The sequence below is a fragment of the Peromyscus eremicus genome, chromosome 17 (genome assembly GCF_949786415.1).
Source record: "Peromyscus eremicus chromosome 17, PerEre_H2_v1, whole genome shotgun sequence".
Taxonomy (NCBI): domain Eukaryota; kingdom Metazoa; phylum Chordata; class Mammalia; order Rodentia; family Cricetidae; genus Peromyscus; species Peromyscus eremicus.
Window position 1 is genome coordinate 32,484,079 of NC_081433.1, and position 13,820 is coordinate 32,497,898.

Sequence of the window (13,820 nt, forward strand, 5' to 3'; positions counted from 1 at the left end):
GCCATTGGATGAGTCCAGGTTGGCCCCTTCTTGGCTATATTATCAGTATTCCTTGTCTTGTTTCTCATAACAACACACTAATAGTTAGCTTGCCTCTGTAATCTTGCCAACTGAATACATTCATATTTGTAACCCAAAGATGTGGAGACTCCTATGATCACTCATTGTTCAGCTGTGAGCTTCTATATAACCTTGTGTCTCCTTATTTCATTACTTTTATACCGCCAGTAGGAATCATCATTCCCATCCTGTAACCCTGGAGGAGTGAACTCTTGTTTGTTTTTAACAGCCCTATGCACAATCTAGGAGAAGGCATGTCATAATCATTTGTTGAAAGAAAGAAGAAACAAAGAGACTAGCAGAGCTACTGGAACCCAGCAGTTCTTTTATCATTGTGCTTCTGTGTCTTTCACATATTCTTTGTTTTTCAGTCCCTTCTCCTTTCTTCTTCTGGTTACAATAGTTATTGGTTGTAACTGCTGTTCTTATTGCTATCACCATCATCATCACCACCATCACCACCATCATCACCATCATCACCACCATCATCACCATCCCACCATCATCACCATCATCACCATCATCATCATCAGCAACAATAGCAGGAGCAGTAACACTGTAATTATAATCATCACCTAATATCACCTCCCTAACAGCAGGAAATTGTTAGCAACAGCTAGGACCTGGGTGGAGTGCCTGCAGAAGGGCTGCAGGGATGCTGGTAGCAGTTCAGATGAGTAGCAGATGCTCTGCTCAGAGGGATCTACCTGAGGCATCAACCTGCCTGTTTCTAATGGAAGTAGAAGTGATAAGGATGGATTTAGGGGCTGAGTCAGTGGGCTCCATTGGGAGCACTCACAGGGCCAGGAATCTGGATGAATTCAATAAACCTTGGTCTTCCTTCCTGTACTTTGGTCCTTATTTTTCTCTTTCATTTACAAAAATTAAAAAAAATATTTATTTTTAATAAGTTGATGCACTTTATTAGTAAAAACTTGCAAATAAAAAGAAATATAGCTTTTTTTAAAATTAAAAACGTAAGTTATGTTTAAATTTCTTCCAATCATCTTCCTTTTGTTTGTAGGAGGCAAATCCCTACAGCTGATAAACACCTTCAGCAAAGTGCCTGGATACAAAATTAACTTGAAAAATCAGTATCCCTCCTATATACAAATGACAAATGGGCTGTGAAAGAAATCAGGGAAGCAACACCCTTCACAATAGCCACAACTAAAATAAAATATCTTGGGATAACTCTAACCAAGCAAGTGAAATACCCATATGACAAAAATTTCAGTTCTTTGAAGACAATATCAAAAGATGGAAAGATCTCCCATGCTCATGGATCATTTATTTTCAATGAATTCTAGGAAGGCTTTCTTTATTTCTCACTTGACACAGTAGTTATTCAGTTTCCATGAGTTTGTAGGCTTTCTGTTGTTTCTGTTGTTGTTGATATTCATCTTTAAACTGTGGTGGTCTGATATGGTACAGGGAGTTACTTCAATTTTCTTGTATCTGTTGAGACTTGCTTTGTGACTGAGTATGTGGTCAGTTTTGGAGAATGTTCAGTGAGGTGCAGAGAAGAAAGTGTATTTTGTGTTTGGGTGAAATGTTCTGTAGATATCTGTTAGGTCTATTTGATTTATAACATCTGTTAGCTCCATTATCTCTCTGTTTAGTTTTTGTCTAGATGACCTGTCCATTGGTGAGAGTGAGTTAATGAAGTCTCCCACTATTAATATGTGAGGTTTGATATGTGATTTAAGCTCTAGGAATGTTTCTTTCGCATTTGGGGCATAGATGTTAAGAATGAAATGTCATCTTGATGGATTTTTCCTTTGATGAGTATGAAAATGTCCTTATCCATTTCTTTTGATTAATTTTGGTTTGAAGTTTATTTTGTTAGATATTAGAAGAGCTACACCAGCTTGTTTCTTGAGTCCATTTGCTTACAAATCTTTTCCCAACTCTTTACTCTGAAGTAATATTTATCTTTGATATTGAGGTGTGTTTTTTGCATGCAGCAGAAGGATGAATCCTGTTTTCATATCCATTCTGTTCACCTGTGTCTCTTTACTGGGGAATTGAGTCCACTGATTTTTGAGAGACATTGTTTGACCAATGATTGTTAATTCCTGTAATTTTGTTGTTGTTGGTTTGTGTGTGTGTGTGTGTGTGTGTGTGTGTGTGTGTGTGTGTGTTTCCCTTCTTTGGGTTTTACTGGTGTGAGATTATTTATTGCCTTTGCTTTTATGGGTGTAGTTAACTTCCTTGGGTTGGAGTTTTCATTTCCTTCTAGTATCTTCTGTAGGGCTGGATTTGTGGATAGATATTGTTTCAATTTGACTTTGTTATGAAATATCTTTTTCTCTCCATCTATGGTGATTGAAAGTTTTGTTGGGTATACTAGTCTTGGCTGGCATCTGTGGTTTCTTAGAGTCTTTAAGACATCTTTCCAGGCCCTTCTGTCTTTTAGAGTCTCCACTGAAAAGTTGGGTGTTATTCTTTTAGGTCTGCTGTTATATGTTACTTGGTCTGTTTTACCTGAAGCTTTTATTATTCTTTCTTTGTTTTGTATGTTTAGTGTTTTGATTATTATGTGGAGAGGAGACTTTCTTTTTTATGAATTTAACTCATTATTGATTCTTTGTGAATTTTACAACACACATCTCGACCTACTCATCTCCCTGTCCTTTCCCATCCACCCTCTACCCTTACAACATCACCCCCACCCCAAGGATAAAACAAGATAAAATTTAAAAGAAAAGAGAAAAGAAAAGAAAGCTGTGGCAGCTGTAGCATAACTCAATGAGTCACACAGTCCTTTAGTCTCTATATTGTTACTTGCAAGTATTCATTGCATTGAGTCATTGGTCTGGTTTGAGGTCTCTGTGTTTTGCTACATCATCAATACTGGGCCATCACTGTGGCTTGAGAGGGGACTTTCTTTTCTGGTCCAATCTATTTGGTGTTCTGTAAGCTTCTTGTACCTTTATAGACATATTTTTCTTTAGATTAGAAAAATTTTCTTTTATAATTTTGTTAAGTATATTTTTTGGGTTTTTGATCCGGGATTCTTCTCCTTTTTCTATTCCCATTACTCTTAGGTTCAGACTTTCCATAGTGTCCCAGATTTCCTGGATGTATTATTAGGAATTTTTTTAGTTGCTTTAATGTTTTCTTTAACTGTTGAATCTATTTCTTCTTCTATCATATCTTCAACATCTGATTCTCTCTTCCATCTCTTGTATTCTGTTGGTGATGCTTGCATATGTAATTCCTGTTCACTTACTAGATTTTCCATTTCCAGAATTCCCTCAGTTTGTGTTTTCTTTGTTGCTTCTATTTTGATTTTTTCATTTGTCTTTTCCCTTATTTCTTTAAGGGATTGTTTTCATTTCCTCTTTAAGAACCTCTATCATCTTCATAAAGTTGGTTTTAAGGTTGTTCTGTTGTGCTCCAACAGCACTGGAACATTCAGGTCTTGCTGTCATAGGATAGCTGGGCTTCGGTGATGAAATATTGTCCTGCCTGTTGTTGATTTTGCTCTTACACTGACACCTAGGCATCTGGGTTTAGGATGCTTGTGGGTCTAGGTGCTGAATTCTGAGTTTATCTTTGCAGATGGGTGTTTTGTTCCTTGGGTTCTGTTTCTTCTTGGTGTTCTGGTCTCTGTGGCCTGGATTTCTGGCAGCTGGGAGAGTCTCTGTCTAAGTTGGGGGCTGGACTTCTGGAGGCTAGCTTGACCATTGGTGCAGCAGAGGGGTGGTCTTTGTCTTCTGCCTGGTGTGGCCTGTGCCTGAGTAGCAGAAGTCCAGTGGAATTTTCTGTGATTCTTTTTTTAAACCCATTTTCCCTGCTTTCCTCTCTCTCTCTCTCTCTCTCTCTCTCTCTCTCTATATATATATATATATATATATATATATATATATATATATATATATATATATATATATATACACATAATATCTTCTTGACTCCTCCAAGCCTGGACACACTTTACCATCACCATTTACTTTCTTATTCTATTTTCTTTGCCTCATTCTGAAGGTTCAATAGACACCTAAAAATATAAAATGCTGCATTTGAAGGGACATTAGAACATGTAATTTTGATTAATTTACACCATAGCCAGTTTTATATGGACTATTTGATGTCCAATGAGCCTTTGAAAGTCTTTGGATTTTCCTTCCTAACAGTAACACTATATATGTGTTACTTTTTTTGAGTAAAACTAACTCAACACTTAAACACAAATTTTTTCTTAAGAACTTTGTTTCTTCACTTACAGAATATATGCCGTGCTGGTTTTTACAGTTGTAGATACTTCAACAAGTGAACTCTGAAAGAACATCCTTTCTTGAGGAGCAGTAGCAGCCCAGAGCTTGAGTACTGATTAACAGAGTGGTGTCAAGGTGGAATCTGGGAAAAGTAGGATTTAGTTGAGTACCCCCCAACTCCCGACATCAGGGGGATAGATAAGATTTTTGATAGCAGCTTGAAGCATGGTTCATGGGCATGGGAATTTTGTTGACCACAGAGGTGGAGATCAAGGCTAGTGCACCTTTGGAGCAGCCTCTGGGTGCTAAAGGTCAGCAGAGGGTAAGGATTGTTTCTCTGTTGGCATGATGGAACTCCTGCAGCCCCCACTATTGTGGGTGACTCGTATCTTCTCTGCTTTTCCGTTTCTTAGTAAACACTAAGATCACAGATGATAGAACTGGGTCTTTTTCATTCCATCCTAATTGTGTGGCCTGGACATGGTATTTTACTACTTCCTTAGTTAACTTTAAAATGGTATGTAATATCATAAGTGTAAGTACATATTAGTATGGGCTATTGTATTTGCTTCAGTTGTAATTCAGTGTCTAGGATGTCGTAACTCTGGAGGTGTTTGTGGACTGTCACTGCATATAGAAGCTGTCGAGAAAGAGATGCCTGTAAGCTTGAGTGGGTAATTAGATTGTAATAATGACCTAAGCTGTGTTAGACCCAGTCAAACCACCCATTTTCATCTTCAGCACCTTTTTGTATTACAGAAGAGACAAAGCCTCAGTCTATAGTTCTTGGATACCCTTTTGCTTGAGGTTGTAGATAAAAATTCATGATCTAATGCTTGGAAATCAGAAGTGAGAAGATGTTCACCCTGCAGACAAGTCCAGTGGTAGAAGATAGCATTTCTCTATAGCTGTATCCCAGAACCTACTTTCAGTCAGAGTTAATGGTGGTTCCTTCCTGACTCCACCTTTTTGCTCTATTGGGTGTCTAGTTCTGTAGGGGAGTTCTATAAAATATGATACAATATTATATAGCACTACATTTCATACATCACATCCTTCCTGCTGTTGTATTTTCTGCTTCCCACAACTAAACTTTGACAGTTTCACAGATGATCGTTTTAAGCCAAGAAAGATAAAGGGAAAGGCAATCTTATCTGATTTTATAAGGATGAAAGAGCACAGCTATTAATTGTCCTATCTCACTTGACGCTCTAGTTGGAAGTACTTTCCTAGGATTTCTCATTTATCATGATGGACTGTGAAGACTTTCTTAGCAGTTATAAGATATATTTAAAGTTTTTATGCATCTGGTTGACTCTAGGAAGGAGTTCTGGCTATCAGTAGCAGCACTGACAAGACTGATTTTATTATAGCACCTGGGTGTCATGTAATGAGTCACTTCAATGAAGGGCAATTTAAGGTCGAGTTGTTCTGAGTACACTATCTACTACCCTGCCTAAATAATAATTTATGGTTACTACATCCAGTGTACTAAATTAATTTGTAATGTAGCAAAGGAGGAATTATTTAGGTTCACACACCCCTCACTTGTTTTTTTTTTTTTTATTTTTGAGACAGAGTTTCTCTGAGTAGCTCTGGCTGTCTTGGAACTTGCTCTGTAGACCAGGCTGGCTTCCAACTTACAGAGATCCATCTTCTTCTACCTTCTGAGTGGTGTGGTTAAGGGCACATGTCACCACCACCTGCCAGCACCCATGGTTTTCATATTCATATTTTTGTAGAGTATCAACTAGGTCTGGAGGGCATGGGAAGAATAAGCTAGAAGGTTAAATCTGTTGAGATCTAGGGTTGAAAATCTGGCTGGAAAATGGATGGCAGCAGATGCAGAGACCCATAGCCAAACATTAAACAGAGCTTGGGGACCCTAGCAGAAGGAGGAGGGGGGTTGTAGGAGCCAGAGTGGTCAAGTGCTCCTGGAGAACTTGGCCCACAGAATCAACTAAGCAGGGCTCATAGGGGCTCAAGAGACTGAGGTGGCAGTCACAGAGCCTGTATGGATCTGTGCTAGGTCTTCTGCATATATGTTATAGTTATGTAGCTTGATATTTTTGTGAGACTCCTAACTGTGGGAGTTGGAGTATCTCTGACTCTTTTGCCTACTCTTGGGACCCTTTTCATCCTACTGAGTTGCTTTGCCTAGCCTTGATATGAGGGTTTGTGTCTAGTTTTTTTTGTTTGTTTGTTTTTGTTTTTTGGTTTTTTTTTTTTTGGAGATAGGATTTCTCTGTGTAGTTTTGGTGCCTGTCCTGGATCTCGCTCTGTAGACCAGGCAGGCCTCAAACTCAAAGAGATCTGCCTGGCTCTGCCTCCTGGGTGCTGGGATTAAAGGCATGCACCACTACTGCCTAGCTGCCTAGTTTTATTGTAACTTGTTATGCAGTGTTTGGTTGATATCCCTGGGAGGCCTGCTCCTTTGTAAAGGAAAACAAAAAAGGAGTGGGATCAGGGTGGGGAAGTGCTGGGAGGATTGGAGGGAGGGGTAACAGTAGTCAGTATGGAACATATGGGAGAAGAATAAAAAGAAGAAAAGAAAAAGAAAACCTGTCTGTGAATGAAATTGCTAAATGAAATTTGAGAGGCAACACCGTGTGGAATAGTAATTGCTAGATGATGGAACAAGGTGGGCACAGCTGTGGGTTCCCTGTGATTATCCACCCTGCCACTTAGGACAGTTCCTTCTTTACAGTGTACATCAGTCATAGGCTTAGTAGTACCTTCGTACAAATTAATCAATTAGCTTGTGTACTTAAAATTACTTCTGAACTTATTTGATTATTTAGCTTCTATCTCTCAATGGGCAAAATTCAGGCTCAGTGGAAGTGATTTCCTCAAAATACTTTCATTATAATAGGCTAAAAGCTAACCACTGGCCCGTGAGGAAGGAGTGGTTAGAAGGTGGAGAGCCTCAGTTTAAACTTCCAGGAACATTGCCACAAACCACTGGATAGAGTGAGTATCCTTGTTGGAGGGTGAAGGATAGCTACAATTGAATAGACATTAGATGTCCCTGAATTCCAGTCATTGTATACTCTGCCGTGGTTTGAATATCATGTGTCCTTCACAGTCTGAGTTCTGGTGTGGTGTTTTTGGGGGGTGAGACCTTTAAGAAATAGGCCTAGTAGAAGGTGATTTGGTCATGGGGTTATGACTCTCATAATGCTATCTCTCAGGAATTCTAGCTCTCATGAGAGCAGATTGACAAAGAGCGAAACTAGTGCACATACTTGATCTTACAGATCAGTCCCTTTGTGTTTTTCTACTATGTGGTGATGCAGCTACTTAGCCACAGGTATTTTGTTACAGCAATGCAAAATGGACTAATCCTTACTCTGGGGCTGGGTGGCTGAGTGCCCAGGGTTGAATTTGTCTAGGAGTGATTTGATCACTACAGATTGCTGAAAACCAACACTGTAATTCTATTCAGCGGATCAGAGGATTTTAGTAGATGGAGGCCAGCAAAAGGAAGTATCAGGTAAGCAATTGTGATGGTTAGTCTTGATTGTCAATTAGACAGGTTTTAGAATAACGACACAGACAAATCCCAGGGCATATATCTATGAGGGATTATCCACTTTGGGTTAATTGAGGTGAAAAGAATTACCCCAAATGTGGATAACACTGTTCATGGGTTGGGGTCCCAGACAGAATCAAAAGGAGAAAGCAAACTAAGCAAGAGCACATGCATCATTTTCTGCTTCCTGAGAGGGGATGCAATGTGATCAGCCACTTCCGGCTCCTACTGCCGTCCCTGCCACGATGGACTGACTATGTACTGCAGAACTGTAAGATGAAACAAACTATGTTCCTTTGCTTGTTTCATTAGGGATTTTGTCACAGCAGTGAGATTAGTAATGAACACAGCAGTGAATCAGGCCCTGGATGCCAGCGGCTAAGGGAGTGCCCTGCCAACTGCACTTCCTGTGACCTGCCTTTTTACTTGAGCCAATTTGATTTTCTTGTAGGCTCCTTCCCTTCTTGGTTTTCTCTGCTCCTTCCTCACTCCTTTCTTATCTCCCTCCTACTTTTCACTTTTCAAAACAAAGCTATGAGGAGTTTGAACTATTAAATATTCTATAAGGTATGCTACGAAAGATAATACTTTGGTATCTTCATCTTCCTCCTACCTAGAAATGGATCCTTCTGACTTTTATCACCTTTTTCGGAGTGTGGGTATTTGATACTGCATTTCAAAATAGCAAGCATGTGTCTATTGCTAATTCTTAAGTAATCAATTTTAGGCATTATAATTTTTCTAAATATACTTGGTTTATATGATTTTATTTCAGATTTTATCTGAAGTATTATGTATATACTTTTATTATTCTTTGAAAATTTCATAGGGGTATAAAATGCATCTCAATTATATCCATCCCAGTTCCCTCTCTCCCTCTCTCCCTCTCTCCTGGCTCTCCTTCCCAATATACTTCACTTCTAGCTTTAAGTCTTCTTATTTTATGATTTAAAATAACCTACTGAATCCAATAATGGTGCTCATATGTGCATGGCTGTGGGGTCATCCACTGGGACATGGGCAACCTGCCAGCAGCCACCCTTCAAAGAAAAGTGGCTCTCTGTCCCCCAGCAGCAATCACCGTTAGGCATTATTTATGGGAGTTAAAGTTTTTCTCTCTTCTTTTCCTCTCCACCCTTCCGAAGCATTCTCCCCATCACGTTATGCTTTTAGTTAGATCGGTGTTCATTGTTTCCATTACCATGACTTATGTAACTGCCATCCAGTGCCAAGCCTATGGCAAATTACTATTGCTTTTTTTTTTCCTACATGATTTGTCTTTTTGAGAGCCATAATTCTTACTAGCTGTTTACTACTGTGTAGTTTTGTCACTAGTTTTAACCCATACTCCCTGGGAGTTGCCTAGCTCGTTCTCAAAATTCCTATACTTCAGGAGTTCCGGGACCTTCATCTTGAACAAATTTGTTTTCCAGAAACCTTTTATGCTTGATCACACCCTGACTTTATGTTCACATTTCTTACTTAGTTGAAATATCTGCCAATGATCCTGGTGTCTAGGAGGTGAGATAAGAGATCTCTAGAACAAGCTGGTTAGCTAGAGCGCTGAACTGGCAGGCTCTGGATTCAAACAAGAAACTCTGCTCAATACAGAAGGTGAAGAGAGATCAAGGAAGACAGCAGGCATCAGACTTGGGTATGAACTCTTACATGTGTGCCCCCAAGACATGAAATCTCTCTCTCTCTCTCTCTCTCTCTCTCTCTCTCTCTCTCTCTCTCTCTGTGTCTGTCTGTCTCTCTCTCTCACACACACCCACATGCACACAGAACTTGTTGGAAGCCATGGGTTGCTGATATGGGCTCTAGTGTTGAGTGATATGATTGAGCCAATGCATTGGGAAAACCTTGACATCAGTAACTGTCAGCTCTTGTGGGGACAAGTCAGGGCACTTAGAGACAAGCTCTCCAGTCTTCTGAAGAGGTGAAGATCCACGATCTGGGAACTAAGGAGGGAGGGAGTGGTGCTGGCCTCAGAATTCAGGACGGAGAGTTTTGCTTCCTGCTGTGCTTTTCATCATGGCCTCCTACGTTTCCTTGTTGAAGGCTCCTTGAATATTGCGTTTAGTTACCTCACAAGAACAAATCATCATTTCCTTTCAGAGCAGCTCTCTGGAACCCTTCATGTTGTTTAAATAGGCTTCCCAGCACCCTTTAGCCTGTATCTTGCTTCCCTGCTGAGCCTGTAGGTCTCCCTAGTTGAGATCACATTGGCTTAGCCTTCCTTAGAGCTGGCTGGAGAACTGTCATTTTCCTTTGTCCTGTCACATCAGTTCTCAGCAGCAACGGCTTCCTAGCTCTGCCTTCTTTCAGACTCTCATCTTTGCCTGTCTAGTCCCTAAAACCTCTTTACGATGCTTTGGTAGACTCACATGAAGAGCAAAACCAGATGGAGAAGTGTTAGTCTCCTTCCGCAGGAGTTTCTCAGACGTGAAAGGGGAAGGGCTACTCCTTCCTGTAGTTGATAGGTTTTATCTACACATTTGGTTGTCTCAGGGCTAGTGAAGAATTAGGCTTTTTATTCATGGCTATGTTCTTACTCTGAACCTCAGGTTACTTTTTAGGGATAAGACAAAGGACTCAGTCCTGGGGCTCATATTCTGCACCTTGACCCTCTCTTCCATTTTTATCCTATAATCCACATTTCCTTTTGTTAACTCTATCTCTTCCATTCTGTCCCTTATCTTTATCTAAGTGGAGTTTCGTGCTCCTAGAGGTCCACAGAAGGATGTTTCCTGGTCCTGGGACTCCTATAACATTTCTTCTGTTTAGCAAGTATTTCTTGATATGAGGCTACACTGCTAAATATATTCAGAGACTAATAAGGGCCCAACGAATTATAACTTACAACCTTTTTGCTTCCAGGAAGTAGCTGTTTTTATGCCTTTTGTCCAAGGACAGAGAAAGGTGCAATACTTAGAAGTTATTTTTAACTGGGAGATTTACTTTGTTTCTATAAAGCTACTCCAGGGACAACATCTTTGTGACTTCTTTCTCATTTGGGAGCTAAACTGACACTCTACTGAAGGTAAAGTAAGGTAAAGCCTCTAAACTATAGCAGTTTTGTGGCCCAAAGAGTAAACGCTGCCTCAGAATTGTCTCTCCGGGGTTTCAATGTGCTGATATTCCAATCTGGCAGAAATTGACTGGATTTCATGGAATTTGAAGTCAATTGTAAGACAGTCTGTTGGAATCATTTCATGAATTCAAAGCATTCAGAGAAAAGTGTGTGCTCAGGCACGGTGATTGAGGAATTGAAGGCGGCGAGAGCGCAAGGCCACGCTTGGTTATGCTGCCCCGATGCCCGTTTGGAAGAAAAGCTGAGTTTGTTGTTGAAAGCGACCGTGGAAAGTAGATACATTGATTGTGGAGTGCTGGGTGGTGGAACACTACTTACTTAGAAATAAAATTGTCCTTGCCTCAACACACTCGGAAGATCACCTCAGCCGTTACTCTTGCCTCAGGGCCCGGTTGCCATCTTTGTCTTAAATTTCAAAAGAGTAAATATTTAAACAGTCAAGACAGAAATTAATGCCAGTTTTCCTCTACAGACACAGGTTTGGGAGTTTAAAGAGAAACTGAAACAGAGTTCACACACGAAGAGAAAATATTGTCAAAATTACATGTAATCCTTTAAAATCAAGGACATTAGACTTCCTGATTTACAGCTGGCCAGACTGAGCAAGCTTTTCTCTATAAAGCTGTTTTAAGATAAAAAAAAATATGAATTTTCTTAAGTCCTGTGATTAGAGTACAATATTTATTTATGGTCCCCCCAGGCACCAACCAATAAAAATAGTTAAAGCCTTTGGTCCTTTTAGTAGTTCACAATTTTATTGCCGAAGTTATTTTGTAGATTTTATGCTTAAAGCAAGGTCAGTGTATTGCACTGTATAAATTATTCTAAGTAATTGCTCAGTTATTTTATAGCTTAGTCACGGGATTTTTTCATTATTAAATGTAACTTTCCCTTTAAAGTTAGGATGAGAAGGGCATCGTAAATCACAGGGTAGCTTGCCATCGGGGTTTCAGCTTTACCTGCGATAAGAGTTTAATAACAATCTGGCCCAGACACCAGCTCCCTCTCAATTACCTTCCACCTGGGCCTCAGTTCACACTGTTTATTAAAATCTCCCCTTGTAGTTTTTAAATGGAGTGTTTCAGATTAATGGCCCCCATGGAGTTTAACTTCATTGCACTTCATTAAAGCAAGATTGTACAAAAGGTTACTTCAATTAAATCCAGAATGCGACCTTAAATCTGTATGGAGTTTTTTTCTTCTTCTTCAGAAAACGTGATAAAATTGCTCTGTCAATCCTTTGAGATTAACAAGGCAACATCTCTTCAGTGACTGAAGTGCAAAACCTTATAGGCCTGTTCTGAATTTTCTTATGGATTTAGGTTTGGATTTTGTAGAATTAGGAGGCAATGCTTGGAAAGAGTCTGGAGTTGTGTGTGCATGGATCAAATTAGCGGCGAACAGACCCGCCACATGAGGCTAGACAGTTTATGAAACATTTTTGTTTCACTCCAGCGGATGCTCGAAATTTGGTTATTTTAGTAAAAAAAAAAATACTTTGTTTCCCATGCAATAAAAATATATTTCTAAATAGACTAGTTTGTGTCTTCTAGCAAGAAAGCAGTGTAAAGTTTCCAGAGAGATTTCACTCGTAGATTGTCCAATCTGTAAAGCATAGCTTGTGGCAGTTAACCAGTTTCTACTGGAAATTCTTGATAATTGGTCACATTAATTACCCATCATACACCTAACAATGTGGCCTCATTATCTTGAGGCAATGTGCAAATTGATGCTCATTAACACCATAACTCAGTTGCTTAATTGTATCTTTTGCTGCTTTCTAACAACTCAGTGAAAACAGCTCCGATCCATTTCCTGCTCTTTTTTTTTTTTTTTTTGAATGGGTGAGATGCTTAAGTTGTGTGATCTCCTGAACAAAACAGAGACACTGACAGAATTTTCTTAAAGCTTTTAAAATGCTATTGAGCTTTTATTCTAAAACATATTGCAAGTTAAAAACTGATAAAGTTTTGTGGAACTGAGGTTAATAATTCCTCCTTGAACATCAGTCACGTGGCACAACTTCCCATGTCTGAGTTTATATTTATGGTTTTCTGCTTTTCTCATGTTCCTTTTGCTTTTTGCCAAATTTATTTTGACTCCATGATTAAGGAGTGCACACTTAGTAAGGAACGCAAGTTCACACATAAGTAAGGAATGCAAAGTCATTTAAGTATTTTCCCCCTCAGAGTTTATAAGAGGTATTTTCTGGACCATTCAAATCAGGTTAGGTCTGGGCAGGTGGTTTGGGCAAAATGTGGTGATCAGGAGTAAGTATGTATTTGAATGCCTCCCTTGATGATATGCTACATACTGGTGCACAGGATCTTTGCTAGGTAGAGAGAAGAAATGATATGTCTCAAGGAAAATGAAATAAAGTCCTTCCTACTGGACATAGTCACATGCCATATAAGACCCTTGTTTTGTGATGACATTGAAAACTGTTTAAAAACAATTGTGTAGAAGAGGGATGAGCTATCCAAAGATTACTGACAATTAACAACTCACAACTCAGGTCAGTAAAATCTTGGGTTACGTACTTTGGTCCTCCAGGAGTGATTGGAGGATGAATGTATTCTGATTTGCAAAGAGCAGAGAGCATGTTAGTGTCAAGGACAGTCACTACCATGGCCTTTAGGGCTTTGATGAAAACTCTGGTGCAGGTTTTCCAGCCAACAATCCATGAATTTATGTTCTTGGGATGTCTGTGTGTCTCCAGAGCTTGTGGTTTTCTGCACATTTGCTGTGGTTGAACCAAGATGTCTTCACAAAGCAGATTTCGACAGAAAATTTAAATCTATGAAAGAATTTAAGGAGACAACAAAGGTTGATATCTTATAGAGTGTCAAGGAATTTTGGAATGCAAAGCATTTCTTTTAGATTGAGTTCTGTTGTCAATGACTTGTGTTCC